We start from the raw sequence: 17,161 nt of genomic DNA, 5'->3' as shown, positions 1-17,161 counted from the left end.
AGCCACAAGCAGGTTGCTTTGCTGCTTTTCTGGTTCCAACAGTACCTTATTTTGTAATGCATTACTATAATTATTGCTTGTTTCTGGCTGTTGCCGTAATAATTTTCCAGCTAAAAAATTTCCAAAACAAGTTTATGATGCATTGAGGGGAAAAAAAGAGAAAGTATGTAGGAAACAAGTTATTATTTCCTCAAGTGCTAAAGATCCTAACTGGTCTTCTTCCGCTGCAGAATATTTTAAAATAAAGTTTGCTTTGCTGAAATACAAAACCAGCCCCAAGATACAGGCATAGACATTTTGGTACCTGCAGTCCCTGTGCTATTTTTTTTCCAGGCTGTTTCTGTGTCCTCTTGTAGGCTTGTACATAGTTTTTTGGCTTGCATCAGCAGGGTTAAAGCATGTGGTACCCTCCTCAGAACAAAACCCAGGGTGATGTAACTCTTGCTTTGCTTTTTCAATCGTTCTATGTCCAAACACCAGCCAAAAGTAGTCAATCAGTGCCTAGAAAAATAGAATCTTAGATTATGATTTGCATGCAAACTTCTCTGGACACAATAGGCATAATACCTATCAAAACAAAGTGAATAAATGCAGAAAACAAATTGCAGAGGTGTCTTTCATATACAGTTGGAGTACAGAGGAGACAAGATTTGAGAAAGTTTGATTCAGTGAATTCATATTTCAAAAGCTGCTGGTTGCCAAAACAATGTGCATGTGTTAATTAGGACCTCTGTGTTGGTATTTTTAATCTTGACATACCTGCAGCGCAATGCCGGGTATATATCATATAACTGTGTGCTGTTGCAATTTCTGTTCTAGTTTGCACAGGTGTTTGTTCATCTCATTTTGCCTAAAAGCAAACAGAGAATGGTGTTAATAAAAATACGAAAGTGTCCTAGAACAGAGTAAGAGCTTTAAAGACTGAAAGTTTCTATGTCAATGTCTCCTGAATAATTTCATTACAAAATCTATGAGTACTTTATGATTAATCCAAAGCCCAGAATGCTCCCATTGGCTGCAGCAAGAGCCGCCTTTGCAAGCAGGAAAGTAAAACTAAAGGCAATCCAGAAAGCTGAGGCTTGTTTTTTCTTATGAGTTGGTTATGATGATCCCATAAAAGTAGAATTAATAACCGAGAAGTTATTAATTCAGCTGCTTCTGCCTGCTGCGACACTGAACATACCTCCTACTTTATAACTCTCCACTCATGTCACAGGAATGTTTACAGGACTGGCAGCAGAGCAGACTACACGTAAAGACAGCAGTGGTCTGCTAGCCTTCAAGCTTGCGTAACTCAGTTTTCCAGAAATGGGGGGAGACATTTTTAAGCAATTTAAACGAAGGGATTCAGTGTTTCTAAGTTAACAAGCACCAAGCTTGGGAAATACCTGCTGTTCAGTTTCCATCCAGTAACTCTCACTAGCTTCAAGACAGTCAAGAGCCGTTTCACAAGTACTTAGGCTGAGATTTACCTGAAACTGAGAGCTAGAACAAGCACTGCCTGTATTCCTCTTGAGCACACTATGACTGATAAACAGACAGAATTTAATTTTTTTTTTTTTTGGCAGAATAGTTATGTCAACAAATAGTTATGAAACAACAAAGCCACAACAGTATTTAAAAACTAATGCCTATGTTCTCCTTACGGCCATTTTAAGAAAAGTTTTAATTTTTTATAAACCTAGCTCTGCCTTACTCTAATTTTAATATTTTCAAGTGACAAGGGTATTTAATTGTCCATTTACACACAAATCATATGGACAGTATGCAGGCAGGATTTTTTTCAGCTTACTCAGTGGGGTTTTTTTTTCCTTCTGGTTTACATCAAATTACTACTGAAGACTTAATGTTTCATAAACAAGATATTCTGTCTCTTCTATTAAGTAGCACACACATCAATATGCTCTCTCACACAGACACACCTTTCTGTTATAAACTTTTCCAATAAAATTATACATAAATAGAAGGAGATATAATCCTGATTTCTTCTATCACTTCAGGTAAAAATCTCTAGTTAAGAAGTTTCCAGAAATTCAGTGAAAATACCTTGGACCATATAGTCTAAAAAAAAAAATTTTGGAAATAGACAACATGACAATAGACAACCTCATATTTTTATTACATCAACATTTAAAGTCCTCTAAAATCTTACTACTTATGATTTATTAATTGTGATACAAAGTTCCTTTTTCATAAAGTGTAGTTTGTAAAACACAAAGAAGTATTTGGGCTTTGTTTATGGAGTTATTCTGTACCAATTTAAGAATTATTTTTGCAAGCCCAAACAACCAGGAAAGTCCTCTGAGAAAGAGGAGTTATCTCGTCCTTAGTGTGCATTCTTCAATTTACTGTTAGAAAAAATATTTACTGGTTTGCTAAATTGCTCTCTTTCTTAAATAGTATGTCTATGAATAATATTAGCATGACATAAAAGCCATGTATTCATTCAGGGTATTTTCTGCCTGTAGACAGACAGACCCCACGAATAGTCATTCAGCCCCACATTCTCCAAGTTTACTCAGAAGATAACCAGGCACATTTGGAAAAGACAAGACAGTTAACTGACTCAGTGAAAATGATCAGATTTCAAAAAATGATCTCCCTGATGTAATAGAAAAGTCTTTAAAGAACAAATGAGTCATGTTGCTATAACAGGACAATGTTTGCATGCATTGTAGCTATGCAGTATAACCATGGAAAACTTTGTGACAAGGGAATAATCATGCTCATGTAACTCATGCATACAGGCTTTGCTATTATCTCAGTCTAGCTCTACTCAATTCCAGACTTCCCTTGGTTTCACTTCCTGTGAACTGTCACACACAGTATATGACAAATTCCTTCACTGGCACATATCACATCTCTGTCCAAGATTATTCCACCCAGAAAGACAGATAGTGGAGCCACAGTGTACTGCAATTACCTTGGCACTTTCAAATGTTAACTTCTCTAATGCTACACTTAAAAAGGGAACACCTGTAGAAAGTGGCGTAAATCATTTAGAAGACAGCACTTTCACCTTCTCCCACCGTTATGCCTGAAAGGTAGAAAATAAGATACTGACACCTTTCATTTGCAGGAGACATCACTTCCCTCTGCAAAACATGCTGCAGGCAGGAGGGTTATGTCTACTTTCACTGATACATGTTTGGCCCTTCCTTTCTCTGAGACTTGAAAAGGCAGAGCACTGATTCATTGTGAGACAGCAAAACCAAGAAATGGATGCCTACAAAGAACCAGACCAAAACATAGACTCAAACATACCCCAAGGACAAACCAGGAAGGATTCAGGGGGCCTCAGTTCAAGGCTGTCATCATCAACAATCTTATCTCAACATTTTGATTCCATGTAGACTTATGGTTTGTGTCAGGAAAATTATTTTGATTTCTGCTACTGAATATGCTCAGAAAGCCCAAATGCAAAAGTCACCAAGATCATGAGAGCTAAAAAGTGTGATCAGATTTCTTATCATTGATGGGAAATATTGATTACTGTTCACCTAACACTGAACAGTAAGATAATCTTTATTTATGGGAAGTAATAACTAATAAGGCATAGACTTACTCCTGAGAAACATGACCCCAGGACACCCTTCCACATTAGCCTCTCTGGCTGACTGTCTGCTTTTGAATGTTGTGTTCTTGGCTACATAGTGGCTCACTGTCATGATATAGGTAAAGATAACCAGGTGCCAGTTTACCCTTTGGTCTATCTATGGCTTTCTTCGTGGAAGGGTGAACCCTTGACAGAGGAAAGCACTGAACCAGGGTCTTCTACTTTCTGAGCAAGTCTAAATATCAGACTTCCTTTCAGAGGAATGCATGCTAAAAACCCCACCACCACTGAGACAGCATCCTAACTGAAAGGACAAATTGGCCTCTGAACTCTAGAAGGAGGTTTCTTACTGGGAATTCCAGGTTTTTATATACCTCAAGTCATGACTAAAGTAGAATTCCAAGCCCAGGAAAAAGCCCAGATTTAAGAATTCTCTACTGGCCTCTATCAGTCTGCCTTGAACAATCAGGCTGGCTTCTAGCCCAATTCTCCATGCATTGCAAGATGCTTAACATCCATAGGTTCCTTTTTTCATCTGAGACTTCTGTGATTAGCTTCCAAGCTTTTCCATAATTTTGACAGCCTAAAAGACTCAGAAATCCCAGGGTATGAATTAGGAATATAAATGATGGTACTGGGACAGCTGTGTGCAAAAGATACTTGGGAAAATCTCTCATAAAAACATGCACCAAAGTCTCTCAGTCTCTCTCTTCCTTCCAAAAGAAACAGTGAATTGGATTGCCCTGTTTGCAATTGCATATTCTCTCAAGATCTGTAAGGCAGAGTGTTGCAAGTCAAGGGATGCCTCATTTGCCTCTTCATAATGTTCAGATGCTGGCTGCCAAGAAAAAACTACTTCTGAATTCAAAGATCACTGGGCAAGACCATTACAATCATAGTAAGAGCCTGATGAAAACCTGTATCCTTCCATCATGTGTAGCTAACATTTACTCCACAAAATTTTACTGGAATGAGAAACCTCCTTGCATGCTACTCTGATCACAGAGTCTGAGAAGCCTCACATCCTGTTCTCCTCCTTAGGACTGGGTTCTTCGTCTTTATGTCTTTGAGAAGGAAAAAAAAAGATTTTCTGCGCTTTGTCAGCTCCTATGCAGTACTCTATTTCCCTCTTGGTTTCATATCCACATTTACCAGCAGCTTCAGGTGAGAAATCAGATAACATCACTAGAGCATGATTTCTTGATTATGACCTGATAGATCTGTTATGGCAGCAAAATGCACAATATCCATGCAGACAGACATCAGCAAATGTTGCATTACTGTCCATGGCTAAATAGTAAGTGAACTGAGGCAGCATATCTCGTCCTGGAAATATGAGAGTTCTGTTTGTTTAAATGCAGCTAGTCCAGCATGACATTAAGCCAGTGGAAGTATTAACTCATCTCTATTTCTGTGCTTATATTAATACTGAGCTGCAGTCAGCATTTCAAGTAGTTACTTTCAAAGGAGATGTGACATGCATAAAGAGGAACTATTAATGTTCTACTTCCTTTGCTTATAGCAAAACTTACTGGTTTCACTCAGCTTCCCTTCCTACCTAACTTTCATGCCACGCCAGGGTGAGGCCTTTGCTTTCAAAAAAAAAAAAAAAAAAAAAATCTTCCACTAAGTCTTTAGAAATGTGTCCAGATGATCAAAACAAACACCAAAAAAGAAGGTCCTGAAAATTACTTTACCAAAGAGATCTCACACTAACTGACCTGTAGAGTTTGGTGTTGTCAACTGATGACCTATTCTGTGTATGGAACAACTTATAGGCTAGATCACCATGCATGAACACTACAGTTTGCTGAACCATTAAAAACCGAAAACAAATTTAGATGATAATCCAAATACTTTCTGGACAAAAAGGACACACTGGGGTTCAAAAGAGATTTTCCCATTTAAAGTAGTGGTTGTGATAATTCTGTCTTTTCTTATACACTGCCAGAGATTTACATAGATAAATTATGGAATGAGGTGTCACATCTGAATGGGTTTACTCTGAAAAAGGTGTACTTTAAAGATACTATGGCATAGGCTGAAGTGTGAGCTAGCAACTTGTACAAGGTACATATTGAGAAGGAGAAAGAAACTCCTGTAGCAGATGCAACCATCAAACCATTTGAGATGACTGAAAAGTCAGTTGCTGAACATGGAGTTTGGTTCTCAGAGTCAGCTGCATTTAGGGAAATATGACGTTAGTCACCTTTGGAAGAAAATTATACAAGAAACTCCCTGAAGTGGAAAGAAAGCCACACACCTCCCCAGAACTAATCAGGGGAATTAGCTATGCAAAAAAAATTCATTAGTTATCAGACTGTTCTGGATAATTAAGTCTCACGGGCCAGGGTGTAATCACTGGAAAATTCCCACCCTCTCCCCATCTCTGTGCATAACTTTGAATAGATTCCTCATGTGTCTTATTCCTGTTTTACTTTAGCTCATCTCTCATATACCACTACTGAAAACACGATGCAGAGGTGAATTATCTCCCATGTTAAATAGTTAGACTGTAAAGAAGAGACTGGAGCTCCTGTCCCAGTGAACTTATCACTCTCTGTGGTTGAATATTTTTGTACCCTGAAAAAACTCTGCAAAGATAACTAATTTAAGTTCATGCTCAGAGGCTGGGAGCCACAGAAGAAACTAGACAGGATACCAGTCTCGTGTCATGTATGTGCAGGTCACCCACAGTTTTTGATCAGTCTGCAGACTTGCCAGCAGACCAGCAGGCAGATCATTGCATCAGGCTTTTAACTGAGACCATGGGTGAGCTGCAACCCAGTGGAAGGCTGCTAACAATTTCCTGTGGATCAGAATTGGGAAAACAGTGCTTTGAATGAGAACAGCTTTGCATTTCTGGAAACAGACCCGGTTGTCAGGAACCAAAGATAAGTGTCAGAAAAGAAGGCAGTGGAGAGAGCATAAAACAATAACCACAGACTTGCATGATTGACTAGATAGGGAAACACCTGAAGATGCTGTAGGGTTACTGTGGCTAACTTCAAGGCAGCTGCATCCACAGCAAACTGAAAAAACTTGTTCATCTTGCACCTACTAATGGGCTTAAGTGAAAGAGAACGTAGGCCTGAACTTTGGGACTTTGCCATTATCACATTTATATTTGAAAATCCATAATTAAAAAGAAACCTTGAAATATTTGGCTTTATAAAAATATGCCTTAACAACAGAAAATCAGTGAAGGAAAAACCCTGCTCTGACTTGTAGTGTTGGATAATAATGCATTAAAAAAAAAAAAAAAGACATCCTACTCTAGACTAAATCCACCCTGACAAATAAATATGGCAAAAAAAATCAATAAAGACTGTAAAGTAGATGCACTACTAGAACTATTTTTTCCAAAGCACACTTGTGATCTTAGATCACTACCAGCAGATTTCTGAAAAAAAGTCAACCGTGGCATCAGTCCGTACAAAGGGAGAAAAGAACAATATGAGCAATTCTTGCCTGTTCTTTAACCAAAAAATCTTCCCTCAGCATTAATAACTTTGCAAAAGAGTTTTGGTTGAAACAGAGAAGAAAAAAAAAAACAGGCTAGAAACTGTGCAGCTTAATAGCTGAGAAACTCAGAGCCAAAGATACGCTCCCTTTATTTTTATCTGATTTGATTACTAATTTAATTTACTTTCTAAGAAAACTTACATGGCAGAAGTAAGCATCCTTGACATGATGGCCTTGTTTTTATTATCTAAATCAATATTACACTAAATTTCTGGTAAACCATATAGCTATAGTTGATTTATACTGCAACAAGCATGTTCCTTATACCTCTCTATACCAGCATCTATAGCCCGTCCCCAGGATTAACAGACTTTGCGAATTGTAGGAAAGTCAATTCAGACACTGATGGTTCTTCATGAAGCAGCTCAGACTTTCAAGCAGTACAGAGGAGTCAAATAAAGGCATGTCCTGCCTGGGGAAACACAGTACTTTTTCTAATGGCAGCTGCCATTGGGTCATCAAGCAAAAGTGGTTAGGGAGAACCTCTTTCCCAATGCCTTGAACTTCAATGCTTCCTTTCAAAAATTAACCACAAAGCCCAAAGAATATTATGAAAAGAAATAATGTAGCTAGAAACTGTATCTAGGGGTGACAAACCAGACAGACTTGTGATGGACCAGCTGATGCATAAAAAATGCAAAATAGCTAAAAAGATTTCCCTTTTTATAATACTATTTTTGGATGTCATAATAAGCTAAAAGTCCTTTTTTACTTAGAGCATTCTAGAAAACACAACTTGGGCAAAACCTCCATGAACCTGCTAGCTAATAAGAATGGTGCTTAAATTGATTGTTCAACAGAGTCTTTTTACTACATATTGCTGAATATGTAATTGAACAAAAATTTAGCCTGAAAGCTCCCAGATGAAGTCAATGGAGCTGCGCAGGCTGAGACTAATGGAGAACCAACCTTTTGTCAGACGGTAAAAAGGGAGTTATACACAACAGCTCAAGGAGTGCCTCTTAACTTAGTGTAGACAAACTGTATTATTTACTTGAGCAAGTCTAAAAAAAGAAAGTAAAAATAATGAGTATAAAAAAGAGATTATAATATGCTTCCTATATAATGAGATCACAGCAGTGGCTGGATACTACTATTTGGTTGTTACAGTAATGGGTGTTTTCGAAATGCATAATTTCTATGTTGCAGTCTACACCACTGCTTTATCAAGAAATCTCCAAAACTGTATTTTCATGGCTAATAAATAGCATGCAAGCAAATATCTATTTGGGGGAGAGGCAGGAGGGTTGCTTTGGTTTGTTTTTTTAAGTGCAGCAGCCTCCATGATGGATCCAGTAGCTGCTCAACAGCATGCAGCAACATGGCACAGAAGTTTGAAACAATCCAAATTGAAGCTGTACAAGGAGCTTTCTAGGGAGGCTGGAGGCAATTAGTCAACCTGGAACATTTCCCACAGCTCCATACAGCCCCCTCCCAGTCCTCTGCTTATTCCACTATTCTGCTGTGACTATCTTTGCTAACTTTCCAGCACAATCTTAAAAGCCAATTGCTGTATTATATTATACAGGCTTGGAAACTATTCAGTGCTACTATTTGCACTGTGCAGAGAAAGGGAAATTTGCCTCTCCTTTCAGATGGAACAGTGTAGTTAAAATTTTGGTCAGATGTTCAACTTGGAAGAGATTTAAAATTAACATTCAAGTATGAAAGACCTAATAACCCATGGAAAGAACTGGAGAAAAAAATACCATTATTAAAATGGCAGAAGAGCCAAGGATAAGTATACTTATTGTTGACATGAGTGAAAGATCAGTTGCTTCCATTCAAATCCTCTCGTATTTCATACAAAATATAAATTCGAATAGGCAGCACTCAACTAACAGTAAAGCTGAGGCCTAAAATAAGAGTGGGAAAAGAGGCTTAAAAAATGAAAACAGAAGAAAATGAGAATGAAAAATTGAGAGGTACACAAAACAGAATGATGGGAGAACCGATGGAAGTGAGTGTGCTGGGAGACAAAATTGGAGAACAGAGAAAGAAAAAAAGATAAATGAGACATACTAAGGGGAAGAGTAAGAGGAAGAAAAAAAGAACAAGAAATGAGATCAAGAGATGAAAGCAAGGCCATGGGGAAAGGAAAGCACAAGATAAGGTATTGGGATTGAATAAGACAAAGCAAACATCACCTGGAAGACCCTGGTCTTCCTAATGGGTCACCTGCAAGTTTTGTGAACACTAATAGCTTTACATGTTCTACTAAAAATGCAAAAACTTCTACTAAATCTTCTACATATTTTTTTTCCCAGCTTAATTAGTTAGCTGTCTGACTACCAAGTGAATCTGCCATGTAAAACTGTTGTCACCATAAAACACATTAATCTCTACAACACTGAAGCTGTCCAGTCTACCAACTAAATTACTATAAATACTTTATATACTGTATATTGTTGACTGGAGCGTAAACACTGTATACAATGTATGAATATACACGGCTACATAGTGCACCCTCTCTTAAGGGTTACCCTCACTTTAGCCTGTCTGTCTCACTGACTGACTCACTCATTGACTGTCACTCTAAATCTGTACCTATTTAGTGATGGCTTTGTGAAATAAAAAGCTTTCCAAAGTTAAATTTCCAGAGGCTGCCCTAATCATGCCAAAACATATAAACACAATGGTCTGTAACATTTCATTTTGCTCCAAAGGTATTCTTTTGACTTAACCAATAAAGCTTTCCAGGATCCACCAGGCTACTGAGAGCGAGGGCTACAAATTTTTGAGAGCACTCTTGTGTTCTCATTCATTATGTAGCTTCTAAAACAGCTTACAATGGCAACATTAAAGACTGATACTCAGCAGTTATGGATACAACTTGAGGAAGATCTTGTTGCATCATAACCCATCCCACACTTGTGTCCTTGCTCTTGAAGAAGTAATTGCTGTCCAAGAAAAGGATGAACTCCTACTATAACACGCTAAAAATGAATTTGGATTTATTTTGCCTTTTTCCAGGCATAGTGCACTTGGCAACTCAGTGTATTTCTTCTTACTTAGGCCAGTTCTGTGTGGCCTAGTATTTCTCAAACAAGCTTTTTGAATCTAAAACCTAGCAAGGCAGAAATTAACAGCATCCTGAGTTTGTGATACCTCTGGCTTTTAGAGCAGAGGTCTAATGCTGAGATAAAATTGAACTGATTCTAGTACACTAAGTATACACAGGCAATTAGAGTAAAAATGAAAACTCATTTGTTAAGTGAAAGATGGGTACATTCTAAATGGATCTCTGAGACTACACTTCCCATCTATTAAAGCAGCATCTACAAAATGAATACAACAGTAATTTTGAAAGGCAAAAAATGTCTCTGTAAAAGATGAGCTGGAAGGCTGACATTCTGCTAGGAAAATATATTTATGAAAATACAAAGACTAATTTTCAATAAAAGTTGAGATAAACTTGAATAAACAAAGATAAAAACTGAGATTAAGAAAAGACTGGAACTAAAAAAGGCTGATCTGGAATTGAGAACACATTTTCACCTCGGTAAAGATGCAGCAAGGGAGGTTGCACATGGAAGCCATAGTGCCTTGAGGTCTTCAAAAGCTGCACCAAGAAGTGACTCATTCTTGGGAACAGCAAGGGCCAGAGCAGTCCCACAGGGACTGAAAATTGTGGGCAGAGCTAGGTGCTGCTAGGAAGGGCTTATCGACACTCCTAGGCAAGGCAAGTGATGAATGAGGTACAGAGTCCATCCAGGGAGTCCAGTCAGGAGCAGAAGACAGGGCCAGAAACAGGGCTATAATGTACATCCAAAGGGTCTGTTCCAGGAGACAAGCTGCCTACAGCCAAGGTCTGATATTTGTAATTCACTTTTCTTAACAAATGGCTTTCTGCAGTCTGAGAAGCTTCATGAGGAATATGTTATTTAACGTACATAATTCTGGAGTGTCGCGGATGGAGTGAGCGTGCACTTCACTCATTAGAGAGAAGTAAAAATATAGTTTATTGATACAGAATAAGGAGTTAACAAAGTTCAATGCAACAGTGTTTTAACAAGATTCGATGGTGAGGCAACTTGATTATTTACTGCATAGAGGACACGGTCAGACAAAACTGTCAGGGAGACCCTCCCATTGAGTCATGAGGTTCAGAAAGGATCCCCTTGCTTTCTAAACTCCTTCTCAGAAAGGAGTCTAGGTGCAGCTAGATCCAGTCCTAGTCCCAGACTTGGTCAATGGTTTATGTCTAAAGAATTATATATGTGCGCAATCAATCCCTTATATCACTTAGCTAAAATTTCAAAGTTTAGCATGCTATTAGTCACTTACCAAGGATCTGTTGTGGCAAGGAATCTCTCAACCTCGAGGAGTAACCTTGAGAGGCGTCCCTGCTCAAGGGGAGATCCTGGCATACAGCCCGCTGCCGTGCAGGACTGCTCAAAGGGCCCTGGACTGTCCGCTATTTAAGGAGTAAGATGATTGACTTATGGTCATATTTGCATATCAGCCAGACGTTTAGATCCCTGCTTCAGGCAGCCCTTGGCTACTTTGTTGCCATTTGTCCTCAAGGTCCAGCATAAGCTGGATGCAGCTATCAGGATGACTCCCACTGATGGTTACTGCTTGTGCAGGGAGCAGGGTGGGGGGAGCACACCTCCACATGGAGCTATTTCTCCAGGTAAGGACTTTGCTCCAAGTAACATGCCCAACAGGATTATTTTCTGCATCTTCTCTCTATACTGACTTCTTGGTCAACTTGAGGCTGTTCCAAGGAAGTGTATACCCTCAGAAATCTCATTTAAGCACTCTGAAAAGGGTGGTTTTCCTTAAGAGTTCTTTTCTGGACAGATTTATATGGATAATGTCTTCTGATAGTGTCCACTAAGGTCTTCAGCAATATTGCAGTTATATTTACCATGGGTCCTTTGGGGGTACTGTGTCATCACATAAGTAAGATCCAGCCAGCAAAATGCTTATAGATGCCAGAGCAGAGGAAAAGAAGAAAACTGCCTCAAGGGAACAGGGTAAGGGAAAATGAAAGTACTGCAATAGCAGGAAAGAGCTATGAGAAAAGAAGACCAGGCAGTCTGGAAATAAAAATAAAACAGTGGGTACACAAGGCTTGCTGGAACTGGAAAGGCCAGCAATAGGTATGACAGGTAGATTCTGCGAAGCAATCTGCAGAGGCCTTATGACTAGTTCCATACAAATAAAAAATGAACCACCAAAGAGCCATTCTCTGGTTGTTTTCAGCAGAAATATGCCCCTTGTTCTGTCTTTCTACCCCTAAACTCAATGATCTGAGTAGAAGATTGAGTTGATAGCTCTTGCCTTGTTTTAGTTGTAGTCAACAGTCACAATGCTGCGGTTGATCACCATGTGTTTACCCAGCAGGCACAGCAAAACAAGCTTCTTTTCTTTCTGAAGTCTACGACAACTACAGGGAAAAGCCTGGCATTTGTAGGTCATAGTGCATTTTCATTCTTAGAAATCGGAAATTGGCTAGCATGCCACCAAACACGTTGGCATATTGTAATAATTCTGCTGCTGAGACAAGAGCAATGACAGCACTTTCCTTTCTTAAAAACAAACTGTAATTAATGATTCAGTGAGATGCAGTAACACTGTAGTAAACAATAGAGATGAGGCCTGTTAGTTATGAAGCACAATGGAATTTTTCTCAAGAAGAAATAGCAGTGTTTACCCTCTCTCTAATACAGTGCTGTTTTTGATTTAGCGTATTCACTGCCATAGAAATGAATGTGCTGCTTTAAAGATAACAGTAACTTCTGTGACTTGGCAGTGGATCTAAATGTCAAGGATGGAAATCCTGACTTTCTTAAAGTTTAAGGATAGTAAATATTTTATTCTGTTATGTGCTGGAGATTAAAAAAAGGCCTGTGGAAAATTCAGGTCACAGTAAGATGCAAGTTCCTTCCAAATCTAAGGGACAGTTGTATTACAGCCTTTGACTCCTGTTTCCTTCTCCCCGTACTGGAACTTGAAAACTTATGAGTGATGTTTCTAATACCTATGCCCATACTTAGTTGCAAATGACTCTCATTTTCTTACCATCCTTTTCTGCATCACTCCAGCTGTTATAAGGTAACACAGTAAGTTAATATGTGGATTTTTTAAATCAGTCTTTGGTATCAGCAATTCTCGTCCTCCTACATCATTCTGCCTTCTGTCCCTAGTGCAGGCAAATTTAGACAGTTTTCCGCACCCTTTGATGCATTCTAGAAAACAGAGCTTACTTTACAGTAAATTGAACCTAACTTGCTTGGTGAAGTAGGTGCTGTAGAATATTTTAACATCAGAATGAGAGGGTACACCTGCTTAAAATTCTGGCAGATTCATGATAAATGATACACTGTGGAAATGCAGCCTGAAAAGTTACAACTGTTTCCAAAGCTCCAAAAAGAATGACTGATACTCCACTGGAGTTTAATCATGCTACCTTAGGGATGACATAAAACAACATGTATTTAGTTATTATAGAGAAAATCTTTCCCTCTCAAGTACCTACTGTACTGCTAATGATCCTGAAAAGATTGTTTTCTGTGTAAAATCCAGATTTTTTTTTTCCTCCAGCTAAAGAGCAATAGCAATTTTATAAAAGAATCTGCCATACAGGAGATTGATGTCTGGATAACAGGTTTGACTCTCTGAAATGTCAGAATTGAATAAAATTCCTGGAGAAGGTAAAGGCAGAGAATCATTGAAGTACAGTGTTCTCATGGTGAATACACAAGTGCACAGCAAACTACACTATAGCAAACAACTTTTGATCGAGACCACTGGGGCAGATATCTTTTTTGTTCAAGGAAAGTCAGGTTAGATGGGTTGCTAGCATTTAGCATTGGCATCAACATATGATACTGTGAGCAGAAACTCATTTAGGTTCAGTAGCTGTTAAAAATGGAAAGGGAATGATGAAAATAAACTATTGTTTTGTTGTCTATAGCTTGTTAAAAAGGATTGCAAGAGATGCTCACTTGGGAGAATCTTTGCTTCTTAAACCATGCACAATTGTGTATCAGAGAAAGCAGTATATCTGCCTTTGCAGGTTTGTGCTCCACATGTGGTGGGGTGATGACCTGTACTGCAGACATCTGAGAGTGGTGTGGAAGGCCAAAAACTGTACTCTTTTAGACTAAGAGAAACTGAAGAAGCTTCTTGAATCCTTGCTCACCGTATCACACATGTACAAAGGCTTAACAGACCTTTATTGCTCATATCTTTCTAAAACATTTCATCCAAATGATACAGAAAAATGCTTGTATCTCTTGAATATGTCTGAGGCATAAAGATGTGGCCTGATTCTTCTGGGATTTTAATTAAAAAGCTTTGGAAATATTTTCCTGTTCATTTCCCTGCAGAAACAGGCCCATAACATCTGGAATGAATACCATATGTTCATGGCAGTTCAGAGGACGAGTTCTCAGGAACTCTCAGGAAGTTCTCCACTGATTCCTGAAGGAAGTTACCTTTTACCCAATACAATACTTACGCCTAATGCATTACACACAAGGGACCAAAAGAGCTGGAGTATATCAGCAGCCAAAAAAGAAAAACTGCAAAATAACAAACATTCAGTCTAGATTGGGTATCTGTACTTAATAACTTGCCATTTTCCTCTGAGCCATGTCAAAGTAACCTCTCATAATGCTCTACAATGTGACAACAGAGGGCTACAACACTCATGCAGTGACACCACTTTATGGAGCAGAAAAGGGGTGCAGAATCAGAGCTATTTTCTTTGGAACTGAAATGGTTTTATTTTTATTAAGTACATTGTAGTCAAGGAGGCATTGTTTTCCATCAACACAAACTGAAAAAGTGCCTGGCTGGCATCCCAGGCACAAATTGTCCTTGCTGGATACTTGAACTAGGCCAGACAAGCCACTGAATAACTCCATCTCTACCCTGCTGATCACATATGCACTCAATAGAGTCCACATAAGAAATCACAAAGACTTGTTGCATTATATACTCACAATGGCTGGAGTGAAGGCAGCTGTACAAATGTGGATGAAAACCCATGATGCAGAAGAGGCATGGAAGATAAGTGCTCTGTTCTGGACCTCACTGAACAGTTCCTGAAACAAAGAGAGAAGGTTGTCTGTGAGTCACTGGATAACTCACTTCTTCCTCCATTCACCAGACTTACTCTGCTTCCTACAGTGCCAGCCAGTTGACCTGCATCTCCATTTTTGATAGCCATCTCTAGTCTCTGGCATATGTTCCTCTTCTTGGAAACTCCATAACCCTCTTCAGCATGGTCTCCTGTAACCTTCTATCTCACCTGCTGGCATGTACTCCCCCTCCAGACAATTTATCTTCCTTGGAATATAATAGGAATTACGTGCTCATCTGTTCTAAAAATCAGGCCTAATTACAGACTTAATTTCATGACTGTTTGTATGAATTACAATCATATTAATTAATTTTTAATTCTTATTCCAAATAATCAGTTGGAACAGTACTGGGAGAAATCCAGTGTATGGCCTTTTACAGCAATTCATTTGCCTTGGTGTTTGAGATCAAAGGCACTGGTTTGATGATGTCATGCTCTTGGTTTAAGACACCAAACCTAGTGTGTTGTAATCAGCATCAACATGTACCAGCATCTCTTGCCTTTTTCCCTACTGTTTTCCTGCTGTAGTGTCAGCCTACTATTCACTAAAGAAATGTTTCACTGTGTATGTGCAAAGTATTTAGAAGATGCCTACCTAATTATTCATAGGTTTTGGAAAGTCATGTATGCTGGGAAAAGTCCATATCCTTATAGTAGGATTTTCTTCTTTGTTTATGTCTAGATTGAGGGATTTTTCATTTTAAAAAAATAAAAAAAATGCATACAGAGGAAGTAACTACATTTCATATTAATTTACTATGTAATGCAGTTATCCTGAGGAGCACTATTTAATTTTTATTTCCACTCTAAATACTCAATAAAGGTGTCCAGTTGTCCTCTTGGATGGATGTGTTCAATATGAAATCAGAGCACACTTCTAATTTATTGTTTGCACACATCTTACCCAGTTTTAGTAGCAGTTACATGTTTTTCAGTTCCTGATTTTAAAAACTTTCTGTATTTTCTTTCATATGCCTCAGTAAATCACTTCATAAGTGCCTGGTAAGCAGGCAGTCCTTGGAAATCTGGGGTGAGACAGTCTTTGCAGTTTGGAGTTTCCTGGGCACCTATACTTAAAACTCAACAGTCACCTGTAAACATTTAGCTTTGTGCCAGGAGTTACTAGACAGAACGTTCCTCCTCTTTGATTCATGATCCAAATCTCCAAATTATAGATAGCAGTAGTTGATGCTGAAGACTGGATGAGATTTAATCAAAAGCGAAGATTAAAGTGTCTCTTTTCTGTTGTTTCTATTTCATTGAACTTCAGTTCACTGCTATAAATGATCTGAAATCTGTCAGAAAGATAATCAAATCAAGCTATTCTCCAGCAAGTCCTTTGTTTCTCATTTTGAGAGTAGCGTGCAAGCTGATTTCTTACCTGTGTATGAGGCAGCTCTCTGACAGCAATGCAGAGGTGATATGTAGCATGTGTATCTTTATCTTCACGACATGCACAGCCACTGATGTTGTTAGAAACATGTCTCCAAGTCTAAGGAAAAATTGATTCTTTTTATATCATACATTGCAGTGAAAGTACAAAGGGTCCTGTCAAAAAACAAACATTCAATTAAAAAAAAAAAGTTCAAGTTCAGTCTCTAGGGAAACAAGAAACAGCAAGTCAAAACCTAACAGTGGTTTCTCTCCATGCTTACTCAGTGATGTAACTCAGTGATGAGAGTTCATTGTTTACACGCAAGCCTCAGTGTTATTTTAGACACCTTTGGGTATCCCACCTGGTCTCTAGCTGCCACTCCTAAAGAGAAGCTATTGTCCCCTATTGTTTTACCTTTTTTCTTTTTCTTTTTTTTTTTAAACCATGTGTGAAGGGCCACCACAATCCCAACATGAAACTTGGGGGGGTAAAAAAAATTAAAACAGTAAAAGCAAATTATACACTATGCTAGCTTCAATGATGGTGTATTTTATGTATCTCCCAGTAAACAGTTTCTAACAAAGTGATTTGGCAACAGTTACAGGTA

General features: G+C 38.5%; 1 long non-coding RNA gene across 1 annotated transcript in view; it reads right to left on the bottom strand.

The window, feature by feature from the left end:
* Nucleotides 1-16,705, bottom strand: part of LOC142409713 (uncharacterized) — a 46,579-nt gene extending 29,874 nt beyond the window's left edge. Inside the window, exons 1-3 of the long non-coding RNA XR_012775747.1 lie at nucleotides 16,561-16,705; nucleotides 15,040-15,141; nucleotides 305-501 (exon numbers count right to left, since the gene is read on the bottom strand). This is a non-coding gene — a long non-coding RNA (uncharacterized LOC142409713). The remainder of the gene's footprint in view (nucleotides 1-304; nucleotides 502-15,039; nucleotides 15,142-16,560) is intronic.
* Nucleotides 16,706-17,161: the final 456 nt, after the last annotated feature.

The sequence above is a fragment of the Mycteria americana genome, chromosome 5 (genome assembly GCF_035582795.1).
Source record: "Mycteria americana isolate JAX WOST 10 ecotype Jacksonville Zoo and Gardens chromosome 5, USCA_MyAme_1.0, whole genome shotgun sequence".
Classification (NCBI taxonomy): Eukaryota; Metazoa; Chordata; class Aves; order Ciconiiformes; family Ciconiidae; genus Mycteria; species Mycteria americana.
The sequence above is the reverse complement of the archived record's forward strand: the minus strand, read 5'-3'. Positions and strand labels throughout refer to the sequence as shown.